We start from the raw sequence: 19,798 nt of genomic DNA, 5'->3' as shown, positions 1-19,798 counted from the left end.
CAACACCCCCCCCCCAGATACAAATAATAATAGGGGTGTTATAAAATCACATATCTTTGGTAGAGAAGTAGAAAGGGGATTAAGGCTTATTCATTTTAAGGAGCCCATGCAAGCCAAAGCTAGAATTAGACAATGAAGGATTAGAAATGAGTCTTGAATGATGTCTATCCTACAGAGAGGCAGGAAGAAGCAAGAAAGGCATCACAGGCCGACATCTACTGAGCAGAGATGGGCAAAGGCATGAAGTGTAAATAAACATGCTATGTCTGGGAGACAGTGATACAGAATTGCAGACATCTGCAAATTAGATCTTCCAGAAAAGGCCCATGGAGTTGCCAGTTTACTGATTCTTTCTCTCCTCTCTCTCTCTCTCTCACTGCCTCTTTCTTTTTTTTTCTTTTCACTACAAAAGTATAATTTATATTGCAGACCTCAGTTGACCTCTGTGAAATCTAGTCCAGGTAATGATTGCATCCGAGGACACCTAGAATGACCACTATTGATGTATTTCTACATAATTTATACAACATAGGATAGCAGTGGATGTCTGTGATGGTGTTAATAATGTTGGTGATAGGGTGCCTGGGTGGCTCAGTTGGTTAAGCGACTGCCTTCAGCTCAGGTCATGATCCTGGAGTCCCGGGATCAAGTCCCGCATCAGGCTCCCTGCTCAGCAGGGAGTCTGCTTCTCCCTCTGACTCTCCCCCCTCTCATGCTCTCTCTCTGTCTCATTCTTTCTCTCTCAAATAAATAAATAAAATCTTTAAAAAAAATAATGTTGGTGATAATAACTGTTACATATTGCTATGATAAAATACCTCGGAAGATGGCATTCATATTCATTCATAACAATTACAAAGAGCTTATGACTTTTCAGGAGAAGTAATTTAAAAGATATTTAAATTGGACAATTTTCATATCTCTTAGCAAATACTGGCAACAAAAGACTAATAATGAATATTTAAACGTTGAATAATTACAATAATCAGTACTTTATATCAAATATCTTCTATTAGCGTCGCTTCTTGTTCTGTCCCTCCACTTAATTGCATGTTTATTCATTTTACCAGTAAATACTGGCAAAGGCTTAAAAATTATTTATGTGTGTTATGAAAAATGTAAATGACCTTATATTTTTATGTATTTGATCTGCTGAAAAGAAAGAGAAGAGGGGATGTGTTCATGAGAGGGTAGGATCTAATGAGTATAGCTATTTAAAAAGAAAGGATTTCTCCTGTTTTGTCATTTTATTTCTCTACCTCATTCTCTGAAATATTAAAATGATCTAACCTTTTAGATGCTTACAGATTAAAAAAAAACTTCACAGTACTACATAATAATTTTGAAAATGAAGGAATCACAGAATATAATAATGTATATTTCATTCCTTCTGAAGAAATTTTGTGATGGAGAATAAAACAATTATTAATCTATGTATCTATCTAATTTTATGTAATTATACTTGTTTCCACACACCTCTCTTCACAAATACTCTAACACCTTTGTGGACTTTAAATTGTGTTTAAGTTGTGCCATCTTGACATACACATAAATAAGCACACACAGACAAGTGAAGAATTCAGATAAACATGGATGATTCCTAGTTATATCTACTATGCTTTATTCATCTTTCCATCCTCTGCCCAGTGCTTGGCACAATGTCTTTCCTACAGAAAACTCTCAATAACTATGTGTTGAAACAGTGACACTTACATAATACTTTATGTAACAATTTAAATGTGGCAGATATATGAAATGATTATGAAGCTCATTTCTTTTTTTTTTTTAAGATTTTATTTATTTGTCAGAGAGAGAGAGAGACAGAGCACAAGCAGGGGGAGAGGCAGAGACAGGGAGAAGCAGGCTCCCCGCTGAGCAAGGAGCCCGATGTGGGACTCCATCCCAGGACCCCGGGACCATGACCTGAGCCGAAGGCAGCTGCTTAACTGACTGAGCCACCCAGGCATCCCATGAAGCTCATTTCAATAATTTTCATGGTAGTCTTAACATGAAATGTCTTAAAATTATTAAACTAATGTGCTGATTCAGCCAGTAGGTTTTGCCAACACTATCAGTAATTTTGCTTCTTAACTTCCCTCAGAGTACTTTGGAAAAATGTTTTAGATAAACACATCTAGTTTTTTATTGTTACATGTGACATTCTTTCTGTATCAGTGGCTTTATCTGCCTGGAAGCCATTGTCTTAAACTGCATTAAAATATGTATATTATAAAGCTCTTAAAGGGACACAAGCTTAGTCTACTAGTAATGACTTCTGTCATTATTCAATTCAAATTCCTACAGTTCTGTGAAGTTCCATCAGCATCCCTTTATGATTTAAGCAGTTAATCATTTCTTCCTCTTACCTTTTTTAAAGACCTGTGTGCTTTCCACTTCTAGTTCCTCATACTGGCTTGTACTATTATTAGCTTCCTTTCCTTGTTTATGTGTCCTCTCTCTTCACCTGGCTTGTACGCTCCTTAAGGGGTCACATCAGTTTTACATAATTTCCCATCCCACTAAGGACAGAAAGCCTTTAGCATAGCACCATTAATGGATTCTCTCTCTTCACCTACATTTTCCTCTCTTTCATTGGCTTTTAATAATTAACACTCTAGTAAATATCCTTCTTTGAAATTTCCCTCGAGTTATGCATGAATAAATATCTTAACAAAATCAGACTTTCTATGGGCCCATTTTAACTTGTTTAGTCTAAATATTCTTGCTACTTTTAAGTAAGTATATTTTGAATGCAGTCCCAAATGCTCATAAGAAACATCCAGAATTATTTTTGAACATCGTAAAAGCAAATGAGTAAATGAAGTATCACACAGATAACATGAATTGAGTGAGTCAGATGTCAAAATGAAGACCAGGACTGCAAAAATATTAAAAGGTTAGACACAGAAATTAGAGGGACAGAAGAAAAAAGTTATATATATAAAACAAAATAAAGAAAAAAAAACTATAAATCACAGACACCACAATCTGGGAAGCCTACATCTGTTCTGTCTTGGAACTTGCTTTTACTTTCTGACATTGTCCTTTGCTCTGCTTTAGTGTCTAGAATATGTAAATCTCATCCTCCTAAGTTGACTCATCAGTCAAGACCTAAATGAAATCCCTATAATTTAACATTTTCCCCAAGTATTTTATTCAGAGCAAAATATCCAAAGAAGTCATTTTTAAGGTCAATTCCATTTTATGATAATTTACATATCATGCCAAAAGCTTAAAATATGCTTATTATTACCCTAAGTTTCATTTTTCCCATACTAGGCTGCATTTTTAACGTTTGCTGCAAGTGGCTATATCGTAAAGCCTATATGATTATACAATTATTAGAAACATTCCTACGAGATTTATTGAGATGTAGACAAATTTTTAAAATAAATTTTATTAATTGCTGTAATTATTTTATGTTAAAACCAAATGATAAGGTCTCTACTTCCCTTCTACATTGCTACACAGTATCCCACCTAGAACGACCTGCTCTTCACGCAGGTATTCCTATTTTAAACAGTATCCTTTCATCTCAAGTCAGCAGCCAGGGTCATCCAAAGTCGATACCAAATCTTGATGATGTTTAGAATTTCTCTTTCACATAAAAAGGTATATACACAAGCACTGTTTCTACCACCTTTCCACCCCCAGCTCTTTCACAAGCCAGCAAACACTCAGGTGGTTGGGTACGGGTCTGCATTGCTGGCTGCTGATTGGCATTATCTCCTGCAGGCTGAATCCGCCCCACTCTCCCGAGGGTGGTACAACCCCCTCCCCCACGCCCCCCGCTCTAACCCTGAGGCCCCTTCGCCCCTCCCCACCCCAAGCATTCCAGAGCCCTGGAAGGACGTGGGTGGGAGCACAACCCCACTCCTCCGAGGTCCACCCCCTTCCCAGGTGTGCGCCGCCGTCCTCCCGGATTTCTGCTCGCCCTGGCCCAGGTGTCGGGACGCGTAATCACCCGGGAGCCTCGGGGGCGGATGGGGAAGGAAGGCTTTATACTTTGCTGGTAGAGGGCTGGGTTGGGTTTCTGAGTTCAGACAGGTTCCGAGGCGCTTTCTGGTTGCGCGGGGTTTGGTGTGACACCACTTCAGACTTGTTGCAACTCGTCCCCAGACCCGCCCTCACTCGGCTCGGCACCCAGGCCCGGGGAGGCGCGGTCCGAGCCGCAGTCAGCTTCCCGCCGCCGACCTGACGCTCGGCAGGTAACTCCCCTCCCCTCCCTCGGCCGCGCCGCTTCCTGGGCGGCAAAGGTTCGGTGGCGGGCGCGGCGGCGCGCGGCTCGGGGGCGCTTCTGGCGGTAAGTGGGGCTCCGGGCTCCCCTCCCCGGCCTCGGCGGGCGGGAGACTGGCGGGCGCGCGAGCCGGGTGCGGCTGCACCCACCTTGGGCCGGCCCGGTGGGGGCGAGGGATGGGGAGCACCCCAGGGGAGCGGGCGCGGGGTCGGCAATTCGCCAGGGCGCAGAGGTCGCTTTCCTCTGTTTGGTCAACTTGCTTTCATTGTCGTGTGGCCAAGAGCGCGATGGGAAGTTTGAAAAGTTAGGTCTCAGGCGGGGCCCCAGGAACAGGCGCCGCCCACCCTGGACGTGGGATTTGCTTTCTCAGTCCCCCAGGAGGCCGCCGCGGACCCCGGGGGAGGGAGCGGTGGTAAGGGTCTGGGAAGAGCCTTGTGGGAGGAAGTAAAGGGGAGACGCGGTCGGGCGGGGGGCGGGGGCCGGTAGCGGAGGGGGGCGTAGGGCAAAAAGGTGGGGAGCGTAAGCTGCAGAAGGGCGCGTGTGTTCTTTAGATCTTCAGTGGGGAGTGGAACTGGGAAAGGAAGACAACGTTATTTGTAACGTTATTTGTAACAAAATCTCTTCTCTTGTTTGTATCCAATGGGCTTCTGTCCACAGGTGTTTTCCAAACTCCAGTCGGCCTGGGTCTGTGTCCTTGGTTAGCCTGCTAGGTGATTCTGGTACATACCAGATTCTGAGAACCACTGCTCTAAAGGGACAGTGTGCCTAGAGGAGATAGCCTCTGGAAAGGTGCTTGGAGACTTTAGGCCTATTCTCTGTGACACGGTGGGAGAGTTAATACCTCTAGAAGGTGTGTGAGGAGGCAGAGAATGTGCATGTGTTGTTGCATTCATGAGTATGTGAAGAGACAATGGTGCTTTATAGGGAGGAGGCTGTGGGAACACAGGATACTGTGCTGACTGTGCATGCAGTGATGAGGTTCTAGGTTCTAGGTTCTAGGGTTTCTGACCCAGAAGTGGAGAACTCAGAGGAGGCCAGAACACAAAGAAAAAGCCATGCTGGCCGCAGGCAGTCGAGGCTGTAGACCATGATGGCCCGCAGCTCATTTCCAGATTCCCACTTGCTACACATTTTGCCAGTTTACTGGCAGGCACCTCCCCTCTTTCCCTTTCTCATCCCCAACCAGTGCAAGAGCCCCAGGGAAATCCGTGACTGAGGCTGAATCAGTCCTGACAAGAAATAGGACAAGGGAGCAGTGATGAAGGGGCCTTAGAAGAGAAAGCTGGTTTTTTGTTTGTTTGTTGGGCTGGTTTTTAAAAAAAAAAAATAATGAGAAAGGTGGCAAACAGGATGAAGTGGGGGTTGGGGGTCGGTCTTCGTTTTGTTTCTCAGGATGATGGCAGTTCTCACACCTTCCACTTTCAAATTCCACCCCTTGGCTTTGGGTTTAGGGCACACACGTGGTTGTACTTTAATAGGTGTGTACCTATTAAAGAGTGCTGGCTGTGCCCTGCAGAGCCTGCCTGAGGGGCTGGGTGGCTCCTGCCTTTAAAGCTGGCACATTCTAGACCACAGATGCTCAGAACTTACTGTGGGAAGCTTTGCCTATTGAACAGCTGCTGAAAGGGATTGCAGAGATGGAGACAAACCACACCTCTGGTGCTGACTCAGTGATGTCTTTTGTGATTACTCTCTGGAAATTATTACTTTAACTATAACTGACTAAACTCTTTTGGGATGGGTTAATTAATTTTCTAATTCTATTATATCTCCTCCTGCTACCATGTCCCCTTAAAGTTTATGGTGGAGGCTCATGCATTGAGTATTTTCTTGACTATGACTATCCTGCAGCAACTCACCTACCTGTTTCCTGTTCAATTATATTATACAGTAGTGAGTTTCCATGATGTAACATTATAGTTTAAGTCTTGAGAATCTTGTGGGTGAAAGTGTGATCCCAGTAAAGCAGGCCTCTTCTATAAAAATTATCTGGTTGGAGGAGAGCTTTTGAAGAGGCCCCACTTAGCTTAATTTAACTAATTATTTGTAAAATTACAAGTTGTCCTTGTTTTGCTAGTTAGGTAAGTTTGCACATCTCTCTCTCTGTAACTTGTAAAATATGCATGTTCCAAGGATGTTTCACAATTCAGAGTCTGCTAAATACAATGTTATTGCTAATTTTGAAATGTACTTTCGTTTATTTAATTTCTAATCTGGAAGTGGAATGTATTTTAGAGTTTTGTTGGTGAGTTTATCATTTGAAAATCAGAATACAGTCTCCGCACCACCCCAAAAAATAGTGTTCTAACCGATGGTTATGGATTTTAAGATATTGTGGATTAAATTTTATACACATGGCACCTAAGCCCCACCAAAAAATTAAATCCACCAACAGTTCTCTGAGAAAATGTACTGGAGCCTTCAGATGGAGCTTCCTTCTTAACTGAGGCAGGCCATTGGGCATTAGCATTGTTTTGTGCTGTCTATCCCAGCCCCCAAGGGTGGAGTAGGGTTGGGGGGGGGTTTGTCCGTACTGCCGATCCTTGGAAACTGAGTACTGTGGGCTGCTGACACAGGAACTGGGGAAATGGTGGGCTCCAGTAGAAAGGGCTCATGTGGAGGTGAAATGGAGTGGGAGCAGGTTGGCTCCAGGATTGTGAAGGAGGGTTTATTAAGGAGTCAGGAGGCTAACATATATAGGAGGTAGGGGTGGGGGATCAGGGAGGCAAAATGATGTTTTCAGCAGCTTTGATGCTGTGAGGAAGATGAGACTGATCCAAGCATAAGGATTATTCACCCATTGGGCACATCTATGTTGGGAAGTGTTTGAATCATGTGATCATGGCTGATATGAGGAACCTTTTCCTCGGGGACATCTAATTACTACTCAGTTTGTAATTTTGTTTTATTTTCTTACTGTCCTTAGGAGTGAGGCCAGATGTCCCCTAAAGGCATATGCCTTTTATCTTTTGAGCTATGTATCAAGTAGTCTGTAGACTGCACCCACATCTGGGGAAGGTAAGTTAGTGATGGTCAGCCTCTTGAGAACTGGCATAGGGTCGGGTGTAATCTCCATGATGCTGGCAGTGGCCGATTTTGAAGAGTTTACGCAGAAGTTATGCAGTACTGATATCTAAAGGTTATGACTTTTTGCTCTTACACTCTATCCATTCATTAAACACGCATGTATTGACTATTTTGTGCTGAGCAATGTGTTCCACTCTGGGTAGGAAGGTAGCAAGCTACTGTTCCTGGATCTCAGGAAGGTTACAGTTAGGGACCTAATAACATTTATAAGTGCAAACGGAATTAATGAATCTGGTCCACTTATTTAGTATTTCCTTCCTATTCTCTGGAAGTCCCAGCAGATACTGTATATGTCCATTAATCATTTGTAAAATTGAGTATTAGCAGACCTGACTTAGTCATGATTTTGGGCAAAGTACCTAAATTCTTTTGGCCTCTCTGGTTTTTCAGTGGCCTGTCCCATCCTGCTCTGAAATTCTCTGTGATCACTTCTTGTTGAGGGTACTGTAAAATGATGCTAACGGACATCTCCCTGTAGCGGTGTCACTGGGCAGCTCATTATTTTCACTTGTTTTGTCAAATTTTCATTTCCAAGGGTTTTAGTTCTCTATTTATTGTCAGGTTGCCTCTCTGGTTGACTAAGCATTACTCATTTGGGGAAGAAAAGGCAGTTTTCAAAGCACTAAAAAGTGGCATCTGCCACCTCAGTGGCTACAGTGGAGTCAGTCACCCAGCGGATTGTTTGTCCGGGCTGTCGTTTATTTCCATGCGCAAGCAGTGACGGCTTTCATTCTTAACAGTACATTGCTCTAACTACTTAGTCTCCTCTGACTCATTCGGCAGCTGTTTCCTGATGTTTTAAAATAATTGTTTTTTTCTCAAATAAATGTGACTTCTGAATTATTTGTTAGAGAACGGCAAAATCAAGCCAAGATGTTCTTACAGTAAGGAGCTAGTGACCGTGACCGCGTCCCCCGGTGATCCCTTGCTTGCTTCGGGTTCATGCCTTCCTTTCCTTCATCTCTTCATTCCTTCATCTCTTATTGGCCCTCTGATCCTTTGTAGGATTTTAGGTTTCTGGCCTCTTTGGTCCTCCTCTGTGCTTCTCTTCCTTTTCTTTTCCTCTGTCGTCCCTTCCCACCTTTCCTCGTCCCTTTTCCTCCTTAGGCTCATCTTCATTTTTCTGTCCCACCTCTCATCTTTTCTTTTTCCTTCTCACCCATTCCCTATTTCTATTTATTTGGCTATTTCTCCCATCTGTTCACCTATTTGTCTTTATTTCTGTCATCTCTCAATATCAGTAGTTTTCTATTTTGGTACATTGTAGGTTTCTAAAAATCTATAAAATTCAGATAATATGAGAATCAAATAACATTGCAGAGGTAATTTTATTCTGTAAGAGTTAAAATATTAAAAAAATTGCCAGTTATACTTTAAATATTAGATACACTATTCAACAATACATTTCTGGCATTTTATACATTTTAAAAAATGTTCTTTAGGGATTCTGGGTGGCACAGTCGGTTAAGCGTCTGCCTTCGGCTTAGGTCATGGTCCCGGGGTTCTGGGATCGAGCCCGGCATCGGGTTCCCTGCTCGGCGGGGAGCCTGCTTCTCCCTCTCCCTCTGCTGCTCCCCCTACTTGTGCTCTCTCTGTCAAATAATAAATAAAATCTTTTAAAAAAACATGTTCTTTACCTTCACAGTAGAACATGTGTACAATGATCATCTGATTAAAACTCATGATTTGCCTTCTTTGGCATGTTCAGTAATTTCCATCTTTGCCTCTATTATACTCAACTTATTAGATAAGCATTTTACTAACATCAAGACTTTCATTTTTCCAATTGCCTAAAACTTACACAATAAGTTAAAGTTTCAAATATTCAAATAAGGGTGCAAATAAGATAGTAAAAAAGAAGGATCATGATGTTACTGAAACTGGATATTGACATGCCCACAGCCTCTGTGCAGTAAGTTGAAATATTTGTTAACTGATGGATTGAAAACTGGATTCATCGCAGGAAAGGTACTTTTTCTTTTTTTTTTAAAGATTTTATTTATTTATTTGAGACAGAGAGAATGAGAGAGAGAGAGCACATGAGAGGGGGGAGGGTCAGAGGGAGAAGCAGGCTCCCTGCCGAGCAGGGAGCCCGATGCGGGACTCGATCCAGAGACTCCAGGATCATGACCTGAGCCGAAAGCAGTCGCTTAACCAACTGAGCAACCCAGGCACCCGGGAAAGGTACTTTTAGTGTCAGTGTCTAATGTAGAAAAGTTCAAAGGTCAAAAACACTACGTAGGGGACTAATACATATAATTGAAACTTTCTTTTAAAAAAATCTCAAGAAAATGACACTAAAGAAAATTAAAATCTCTCTTAAGGCCATTGGACCCAAAATATGGTTCTGCAAAATTTGGGACAGGAGCCCATGAACATCCTAATTAGGTGTGTGCATGTATCACACATAGAATAAATGACTTGATAAAATCATGAATTACTTGAGTTAAAGAAACTAGTTATTATGTTTGATTTTCACATCCTCGCGTAGGGATATCCTTATTTGGGGTATCGTCTGCCTTCTCTGTCACAGTTACACGGATGCAGGTCTTACAGACAAATGGGAGTGAAACAGAAGAGCTGCCAGGGGCAGTTTCTGGCTCAGGTCTGGTTTAGGGAACCATGACTAGAACTTTAGAAGCATCAGCCTTCAGTCAGTCGTTACCGTTGCCCAGGGTAGAACCACTGTCACAGGAACGTAGCACGGTTATCGGGGAACACTGTTCACCCGTAATCCACGAGACCTACAAATCCATCTTTACAAATCCAGCAGCATTTTACACATTTTAAAAAAATGTATTTATATCTTTTTGGTTAACTTTTGGGTGTGCAAGTGTTCTATAAGCAAGTGGGAGGAGCCAATGAAGAAAACAATACAAGGTCTACACTAGGACAGGCTAGTTTTCCAATAAGATTTTTGGGGGAATTTCTGAGGGGAAAATAAAAAAGAAACACTTCATTTCATCTGTGATATAGCTACCTAAGCAGGCTTAATTAAAAGCAAATCCTGAGGGAAAAGACTAATAAAGGATTGCTAGACATTGGGCTTGCTTTACACATGTTCAGTTTACTTACGTGGCTCTTTATAACAAATTAAATTATAAAAATTAAACTAAAATCTTTCCAGGCTAGATATATTAATAATACTTAATATTTTTTGGCATGTTAAAAATAAACTTGTGTCCACTTGCACAGTTTCCACAATGTTATTTGTTTTAAACCTCTACTTTTAATTTTTTTTAAAGATTTTTGTTTATTTATTTTAGAGTGCACACATAGAGGAATAGAGGGGTCAAGCAGACACGGAGCCTGATGCAGGGCTCAATCTCCCGATCCTGAGATCATGACCTGAGCCGAAATCAAGAGTCCAGTGCTTAACTGACTGAGCCTTCCAGGCACCCCACTCCTCTACTTTTTAATAGTCCAAGATTTTTTTTTTTTTTAAAGATTTTATTTATTTATTTGAGATAGAGAGAATGAGAGACAGAGAGCATGAGAGGGAGGAGGGTCAGAGGGAGAAGCAGACTCCCTGCCGAGCAGGGAGCCCGATGCGGGACTCGATCCCGGGACTCCAGGATCATGACCTGAGCCGAAGGCAGTCGCTTAACCAACTGAGCCACCCAGGCGCCCAGTCCAAGATTTTTTTGTTGCTGCTAAATACTTAAAACACTGACTTTGATTGCCGTTCCCAACATGCGTAGGGAAAACACATTTTCTTAAGACATTTGCAAACTTTCACTTTTTCATAGATGAAGCACACTGCTTTTGTTACACATATTTGGAAAGCCACTTCCATGGTTTGTATTGGAGCACATGTTTATGATGTTTTCCTACAGCAACTGTTCTGTAAATGTCAGCGTGTACCCAGATTGGCTCTCTGTTGTCTTAAGTAGACTCAGAAGCTGGGACAAGAGGGCATATGAGACACATTCAACATTTTGCTCAGTGGGGCCCTTGCTGCCTGTGGTGCTCTCATCCAAATATATCAAGTCCTTGTTTTATATTAGACAGAGGTTTAGAAGCTGAGGTTGAAAGATCCTGAACCCACTTCCTGTCGTAATCTGGGAATCTAGGTGTTACAACTTGGGGAGCGTTGGTAAGGCAAACAAGTGAGGAAATAGGTAGACCCCTAGTTATTTCACCTTTGTGAGGACAAGTGAGGGAAGAATGGACATAGATCCCAACATACTTAAAATGTTAAGACAATAGGCCTTATCTAAGACAGCAGTGATACTCAAAATAAGGAATACCCAGTATGACAGTAGCACAGATAAATTAGAATAAACAGCTTGATGGCCTTGATCAACTTCCATTTTCGTGAGGGGGATACAGGCAATGGCAAGTAAACAAATACCTTGATTATTTTTACATAATAATAAGTGCTAGAAGTTAAATAAAACCAAGTAATAGAATTAAGCATAGCAAAGAGGGTAGGTCCTTTTTTAAATGGGAGGTCTGGAAGACCTCTCTAAGGAGGTGCCACATGAGTAAGATAGGAACGAAAAGAAAGATAATTCCAGGCTGTTGGAATGAATAGTGCAAAGATCCTAAAACAGGAATTAACTCGGCATGTTCAGTGTAAAGAAAGTAAACCACGGAAGGTGTCCAGAAACCAGTCGAATAGATGAGTCTGGAGCCTAGGGGAGCAGTCATGTCTGGAGGTGTTCGAATCATCTGTGGATATAGAATATTTCCTGCTGTAAGACTGGATGACATTATCCTGGGAGGCATATTGACAGAGAAGACTGAAGGTACAGCTGAGTCAAGTTCCCAAGTCCAAGCCCCGACAGCAGGAAAATAAGTAGCTTTGATGGCATTTGAAGGAAAGTCGTAGCCTTCTGTCCTACAACCCAGTATCCCAGCAATGATTTTCAGATACCATTGGCGGTAACAGCAGTCACTGTTAAAAATCATTTCCCCTACGACTGTAGCACTCAAGGGGGGGAAGAAAAAAGATGCTGATCCTGTTGCAAGTTATTCCTACCTTTAGGGCAGAGTGATCTACATATTTCTGAAACCAGAATCTGGATGATGTGTTGGATAAACTTAAGCCTCACACAGCTCTGTTTTACTACATTGGAAAATATGGACTTTTAAACTTCTCAGCACTGCTCTGGGATATATAGTTAACTCTAATTTCACCTTAATGGTATACTAAACATCGATAATCATAATCCATTTAAACACCCAGTGAATCCTTTCCTCCTGCTGAAATATAATAACAGAACTAATATCAAAAACAGAAGAGAAATAATTCCTACTTTACAGCTAATTTGTATCACTATGTTGAAAAACAAGACCTAGAACTTTGTTTCATGAAGATTAATTTAAATACGCAGAAACTTTTCAGAATGACTTTAACATAATTAAACATTTCAAAATACAGTTCTTAGGGAGAATTCCCAAAGGACACTTGATAATATTTCTATCCTTCTCACAAAGTGCTCATTTGAAATTAGTATTTATGTTTATTTTCAATAGAGATCTAGGGATTTATCTAATTACTTTGACAGTGCTCAGTGGTTTTTCTAATTAGTCTACTAAAAGCCCTTTTCAGTGGGTAATATTTTGTATTATCAAAAAACTAACTTCTATTTAATAGAAAGAAATATGTGCTTCAGTCTTAAAAAGTTCTGCGTGGATATTATCATTTAAAAAAATTATACTTCAGGATTTCTTTTGGCCTATTATATTTAATCAACTCTCATTCTGTTATGCTGAGTTATTGAAGCAGTATATTATTAGCTTGTTATGTAACAGTTATGTACTGAGCATTGATAATTGTGCTAAACAGATAATCTCCACCATCACAGAGCTTATAGTGAAGAAGGTAGAGAATAATGCATTTAAATAGTGCATGGAAAGTGATAATATGCACAGAAATTGCTATGGGCTTGCAGTGGCTCTGTCCCTAGCCCCGGGGAGTTAGGGACAGCGTTGCGCATCAGTGAGCTACTTACTCAGACCTCATTAAGTGTATGCTGTTATTTTTATTTTATTTTTTTTCCTTGTTGGTCCTTGAATCCATACAGCTTTAGTTTCTCATATTCTGCACTTGTTCATGTGTTGCTCTGTAAGAATTATTAAACTCTTTTATATGCAGCATTTTGAATTACCTATGACAATCAACTTAGTACATGAATGGATAAAGAGGAGGGTATTCTAAAGTAAAAAATAAGTATTGGAATAATTCTCTTAAAAATTCATTTTTCCCTCCAAAGTAAAACAATATATATGTAAACATTTGGTAAATACAGAAATGTGTAAAGTAGTTTTAAAAAATCACCCATAAAACCACCTCTCCAAATCAGTCACTTTCATTTTTATGTATGTTTTTATTTTTGTTTTTGGACGAATTTTTTAAATTATAATTCTGCTCTTACATAGTTTGATAGCCTACTTGTTATCCATAGAGCATCATAATATAAACGTTTTTGCATGCTATCAAAACTACTAAAGGAGGCTTTTGATTTTCTTGGCTTTTTATTTGTTTTGCGTTTGAAAGTGAATATGTAGAATATTCTTTATTTAACTTCAAAAAAAATGAAGCTGAGGGGTGCCTGGGTGGCTCAGTTGGTTAAGTGTCTGACTCTCGATTTCATCTTAGGTCATGATCTCAGGGTGGTGAAATCGATGGAGCCTGCTTAAGATTCTCTATTTCTCTCAAAAAAAAAAAAAAAAATGAAGCTGAATTGTGAAGGCTGACTTAGGAGAAACTGAGAAGGACATGAGGTAGTTCTTTGTCACACTAGAAACACTTTTTTTTTAACCACCTCCCTCCCTCCAAACAATGTTAACAAGTTTGTGGGTATCACAGATCTTTTCAGCAGGCAAAATGAATATCATCTTAGAATTTTGGCAAGGGTGCCCTGGAGCCCACCTGGTTACACATTATAGGATTCTTTCAAAAATATGTCCTCTGCTTGATTACATACAGAAAGAGGATACTCATTAAGAAAGTAAGAGAAAAATAGAACCTTATTAAGTAAAATTCTCTCCTATATTACTCTAACCAGGGTGTGGGGGTGCAAGAGTGCCTGACTCCGGGGTCCCAAACAGACCGGGTTCAGCCACTCGCTGCTGACAAAAACCCAAAGGCAGAGAGACAAGTGGTGGGGAAACGTGAAAGGAGTTTATTTCAGTGAGGCCACCGCTGGGGAGACAGTGGACTAGCACCTCAAAGACTGTCTCCAAAGTGCCGAAAATACTTCCAGGTGTATATAAGGAAAATGTGGGGCAAAGGTCAGTGGGTACCTGCAGGTGGGCAGGAAAGGTCAGGCCCATTATTGTCTTGGGGTCAGTCACAAGGGGTCTCGCTGGCTCAGGGCAGTCCTCATTGCTTGAGGGGGTAGTTTCAGTTCCTTGGCAACACAGGATACTTTGCCTGAAGGGTCTTTTCCCTGCCTTAAGAGATGAGCTGGAAAGAAGAATTTAATCAATTAGGAAGTACACACTGAGGTCAAAATGGAAGTATTTGAAGTCCTCTTTCGTTACTACCTAACAATTTATGTAGCAGTCTTTATGGCTGATAGAGTTGAGGGCTTTTATCTCCTTTAGTCCCTTTGCAGTCAGTACTGTTACTTTACCCATTTTCCTAGTGAGGGACATGCAGCTTAGAGCCCTGAAATTTTGTGACCAAAATCTTAAGACCAGTATGTGGCAGAGCAGAAGACAGAACTTGGGCCATCTCACCCCTCTGAGTCACTGAGCTAACCAGTGATTTGTCCCTCAACCCTACTTTCCCCCTTCATACAGTTAAAGACTACTCTTCTGTGTCTCTTTTAGTGTTCTCTTTGGATTAAACCCTCTAATTTTTCAGCTATTCTTCGTGATATAATCTGCCTCAAGCTCTGCTCAATCCTGTACTTGTATGGTTAATTTTTAATGTAAATTAAAACTTTTACACTTACTGTATTGGATTTAAACTCATTCATGTTGCTGTATTATTTCACCACTTTAAGATCATTTTGAATATTAATTCTGGCACCTAATGTATATGCTATTGTTTATTTCTGCCACCTGTATCAGTGTATTTCTATTGATTCATCTGAATGATTGTTACGTATATTGATCAGGATCAGGGCAAGATGGAACACTTTACAGTACAAGATTCAACCCCATTAGGATGACCTTATCTCATTCATTGGAGCTTCTGGAATGCTTGTGTCATGATAGAATGCAATTCAGGAGTCGTTTAGGTGTTGGTAAAAGAGTAATTTGCTTTAATTCCACTTGCATTTTAAGCCATGCATAGAGTATTCCTCTGAAGTGTGACTATCTAATATATGCTGTCCGAGAAAAGGGTTTATCGTTTTTTTTTTCCTATGAATTTCTCTACAGGAATTACTCCCTGATTCCAAATAACAGTGATTATAGTTTAAACTGGGGATGGAAAATATATTGAATAACAGGTAATACAAACAAACCCTGGAATTAAGTACTTTGATATGAAGTCAATAATGTCATACCATTACCCAATTAAAAGAAATTAAAGAAATTGATGTTTAGATATTGAGTAAATAGAATTTTTATTTGGGATTTGTGAAATGAATTGGAGGTATTTAGTTTCCTTTTCATGAGCTTGATAAGGTGGGTGATTCTATTTGTGATCTACATATGGAGATACTTGCATTCAGAACCCTGTGACTGGGTGTGCTGTGTGTTCATGGATTCCTTGGCCTGCTGGAAATCAGACCCTGTGGAAGACTGTAATCTGTACTGTTGGTCCATTTTGTTGTAAGTATTATTATGAAACCAGCTGAGAATTTTTTAATAAGTTCAGATATGCCAAAATTTGATATCAAATTGCACTTGGCAGCTTGACAATTATAGTAAAATTTTTAATTTAATAGTATCTTCTTTAATGTTTTAATTGTCATCTTAAATTTCTGGTAATCAAATTCATAGTCAAACACAATCTTGGTAACTAAAAATTCAAGGAAAAAAGAGATATATAATTTTCAACTGTTGTGGACCACGGATTAAATATGACCTCTCTTAATTTGATTACATCTGCAAAGAAGACCCTATTTCCAAATAAGATCACATTCACTGGTACTGAGGGCTTGTACTTGAACATACCTTGTTAGAAGACATTATTTAATCCATAATGGCATTTAGTAGTGGAAAAGAAACGGCCTAAGACAGAAGTTGGAAAAGGTACCTCAGAGATACCAGCAGCCGTGATCCTTTTTGGTGTTCTTTCAGTCTTGACGTTGGTCATCTGCTTGCATGTTAGTAATCATAACCTCAGACCATTTGTGATTTAAGAAAATTGTAATTTCTCTTTGGAGCATTTTTCCATTGACCTGTTCTTTCAGAAGTCTTTCCAATGAGTCTTCTCAGATCAGAAACCATAAACAAGTATGTCATTTGCATGTTTAGTTTTATAATGAAACTGCCAAAATGTTTTCCCAGAGGAGCCCATGAATTGAAATCTAATGTTTAATACCTCTGCAATGTTTACTTTCCACAGATGACACCAAAGATTCAATATCAAATAAATTTGTAATGCCTTTGAGGCATGGATTTGAATCCCATATTTTATAAGCCTATTTTTTTTGGAATGAGTCACTTAACTAGCAGATGAGCCTAGTGGTTGGTATAGCTTTTACATCATAGTGAAACTTTTTCTCTACTCATTAACTCTATTATGTATGTTTATATACTTTCTAGGAGTTTTTAATGGTTCTTAATAAAATAATGCACTTTTACATGTTTAAAGGCATACCCAATTAATTTTGTCCTCAAATTAAATCCTTAAAATGTTCAGTGATTGAGCTCCTGAGAGTGCTATATTAAATCTGTAACTAAATACAGGTGCTGTTTTATTGCAGTACCCATTTATGCAAGTGCCATTACCTTACCGTTCTCCCTTAAAATTTGTTTGTAAATGGTTCCTTCAACAATTATCCCTTGTAAACAGCTCTTGTGATAAATGTTTGTCTCTAGACAGTGGTTAGAGGGTCTAGCTTCTCTAGCAGGACAAAATCTCAAGCAAATTTATTTTTTTATCTTAACTCTTTTACGTAATATCTCAACTTCCATGCTCATAGCTGTTGCATTTTTTTTCTGTGATGGGTTTTTCTACATTGTATCTGGCGTTGCTATTTGATGAGTCCTATAGTGTTTTACCTTTTTTCATCTTCAATTGTTTTTTCCCTCATAATTAACTTTTTGTCTTTGTCTTCATGGTTTTATTTTACTTTCATGGTCCTTTTGATCTCTGTGATTTCACAGTTCACCCATAGCTCAAGAGTGAATTTTTTAATAGTTGCAGAGTATATATTTACCTAGATAAAACTTGGGAATCAATACCATTTTTTAAAGCACTTCATGCATTTTAGCTTCTAAGTAGATAATAGGTGTTTAACTTCATATGTTATAGGACTTCAAAAGTTAAATTTTAAAAACTAGGAAATAAGTGCTAAGAAAATTTAAGATTTTTATAAACAACCAGTAGTTAACTACTGTCTTAAGCAGTTACAAATAATAGATGTGATTTTCATGGGATCACTGGATGCTGTCCCTTCATGAACTGGAATTGTCAAATGAACACCACACCTCAGTAAACCTTAGGGAACTATACTGTAATCCAATGGATTGATTCTGTCAAGTAAATAAAAACTTTATTTCTTTGTTAAAAATGAGTCCAGTATGAGGTGCAAAAAAGAACTTTAATGAACATCAAAAAGGTCATTAATTAGTAGTATAATACCATGCATATTAAGTGAGCAACTTGATGAAGATTTCTCAACCATGGCACCATTGACATTTTGGGCCAGATAATTCCTTAATGCAGGTGGCTGTCTTGTGTATTGAAGTAGGTTTAACAGCATCCCTGGCTTCTACACAGTACATGCCAGGAGATAAACATGTTTTGTTTTTTTCTTGTATCAGATTTAATCTTTAGCCTCTCTGTACTTTTAGACTTTGTTGGTAAGAATTTTGAGCCTAGGGATGGGGACAGGATTGTCTCCACTCAAAGAGCCAGGTCGATCCTGTATCTTCCTTGTTTCTTAGCTCTGCGTTAGTATGTGTGCTGAATCTTTTCTGATCTCCCCACCCTTTCAGCAAAACTTGTGGCCCCGTTTCCCATTTCTTCACAACTCCTCTGTATGATTAGTGACTTGTTACATCTTTTGAGCTGAGGAGTTAATACATGATAATAGTTTTGTGGATTACCCTCCCAAATCAGGTTTGAGTTTTGATAGTCCTGAGTCTGAAAACCTTGGGTTAAGTGGAAAGTTTTAAATTAGGACGGGGCCCTTGACAAAGAGGTTTATGGTCAAATTAGTCCTTTAGTGCTTGTAGCACTTCATGGAGCTGAATTTTGTTTGAATCTATACATTGGAGAGCATGACTTCAAAAGATTGGAAAGGCCCTTATTTGATGGAGATAAAGTGTAGTGTGGTATCTTACACAGTAAAGGATTGAATGAGTGACAGTTTGTGGGCATTGTGAGGGGTTGGGGTATGAGCTTGGTTAGGCAGATTTGAATACCTAAGAGAAATCCCTGAATTATCTTTGATATCTTAAATTTGTTCATCACCTAAATGCTGTCAAACTATCAAATCTCAAGAGTTCTTACTTTGAACCAGCTCTTGAATATTCTTGTCACTTCTTGACTGGGTGTTTGAACACTGAAAGACTTAGCTACTTGTCTGTCCTCCATTCCCCTGATACTGCCAGACTAATTGTTTTAAAGACTGGTTTTGTTGAATCACAAAAATCTCCTGTGTCCCTCCACACCTGGCTCCATCATGTCTATTCAAATTTGTCTCCTATTCCTAGTGAAAGGAACCTGCTTTCCAGCAGACCAAGGTTTTTTTGTTTGTTTGTTTTTAACTAATTCATGAATATATCAAGCTCATGCCTATTTGCGCTTTTGCTATGTTTTTCTCTCTTGGGTGGGGTTAAAATATGCCTTCTTGCCACTGATCATATTCTTTCTTATCACCCTAGGTTCAGCTGAAGCCAGGTCCTGCACATAGGGATATACATAAATCCTTCATTCTGTATTGATCTCTACTTGCTTTAACCTGAAAGCGTTGACTATAGGCAGTACGCATTTTGGCCCTTAGCAATATATGGCTTTGTTCAAAGTGGTAACAGACAGTTTGTATGTTTTGCTTCTTCAGCTAATTAATACATTTCTGGAAGGCAAGTATTTCATGCTTTTTATATTCCATTAGTATGCAAGTATATGCATAACAGGTACCTAGTAAAAACATATTAATGGATGGCCAGGTACTGATAGTACTCTATTTTAAGATACTGTAAAACCCAAATCAAGAAAGTGTCTAGAAACTGATATGACCATTTGTAGTCCCAGATTAAAATTAAGGGTGACCTTTCTGGATGTCAGAGAAAGGAAAGTGTTTTTCCTTAGGTGAGAAACTGAAAGTAGAGGTACCTTGGAAAAGGAAAACCAACTAGTGGCTTGTAAAGGAAATCTGTTTAGCTTATTTGTAA

The 19,798-nt window shown here is 39.6% G+C and overlaps 1 protein-coding gene across 2 annotated transcripts in view; it reads left to right on the top strand.

Annotated features, from left to right (window-relative positions):
• The first annotated feature begins 4,180 nt into the window (after positions 1-4,180).
• The window catches only part of FAM83B (family with sequence similarity 83 member B), a 78,090-nt gene continuing 62,472 nt past the window's right edge, over positions 4,181-19,798 (top strand). Inside the window, exon 1 of one of the 2 annotated variants that reach the window (XM_021691968.1) lies at positions 4,181-4,303. The gene's annotated coding sequence lies outside the window, so the exon portion shown is untranslated. Of the gene's footprint in view, positions 4,304-7,197; positions 7,256-19,798 lie in introns of those variants that run through there. The other variant, XM_021691969.1, reaches the window with a different exon arrangement.

The sequence above is a fragment of the Neomonachus schauinslandi genome, chromosome 8 (assembly GCF_002201575.2).
Source record: "Neomonachus schauinslandi chromosome 8, ASM220157v2, whole genome shotgun sequence".
NCBI lineage: Eukaryota > Metazoa > Chordata > Mammalia > Carnivora > Phocidae > Neomonachus > Neomonachus schauinslandi.
This window is presented reverse-complemented; position numbering and strand designations above follow the sequence as displayed.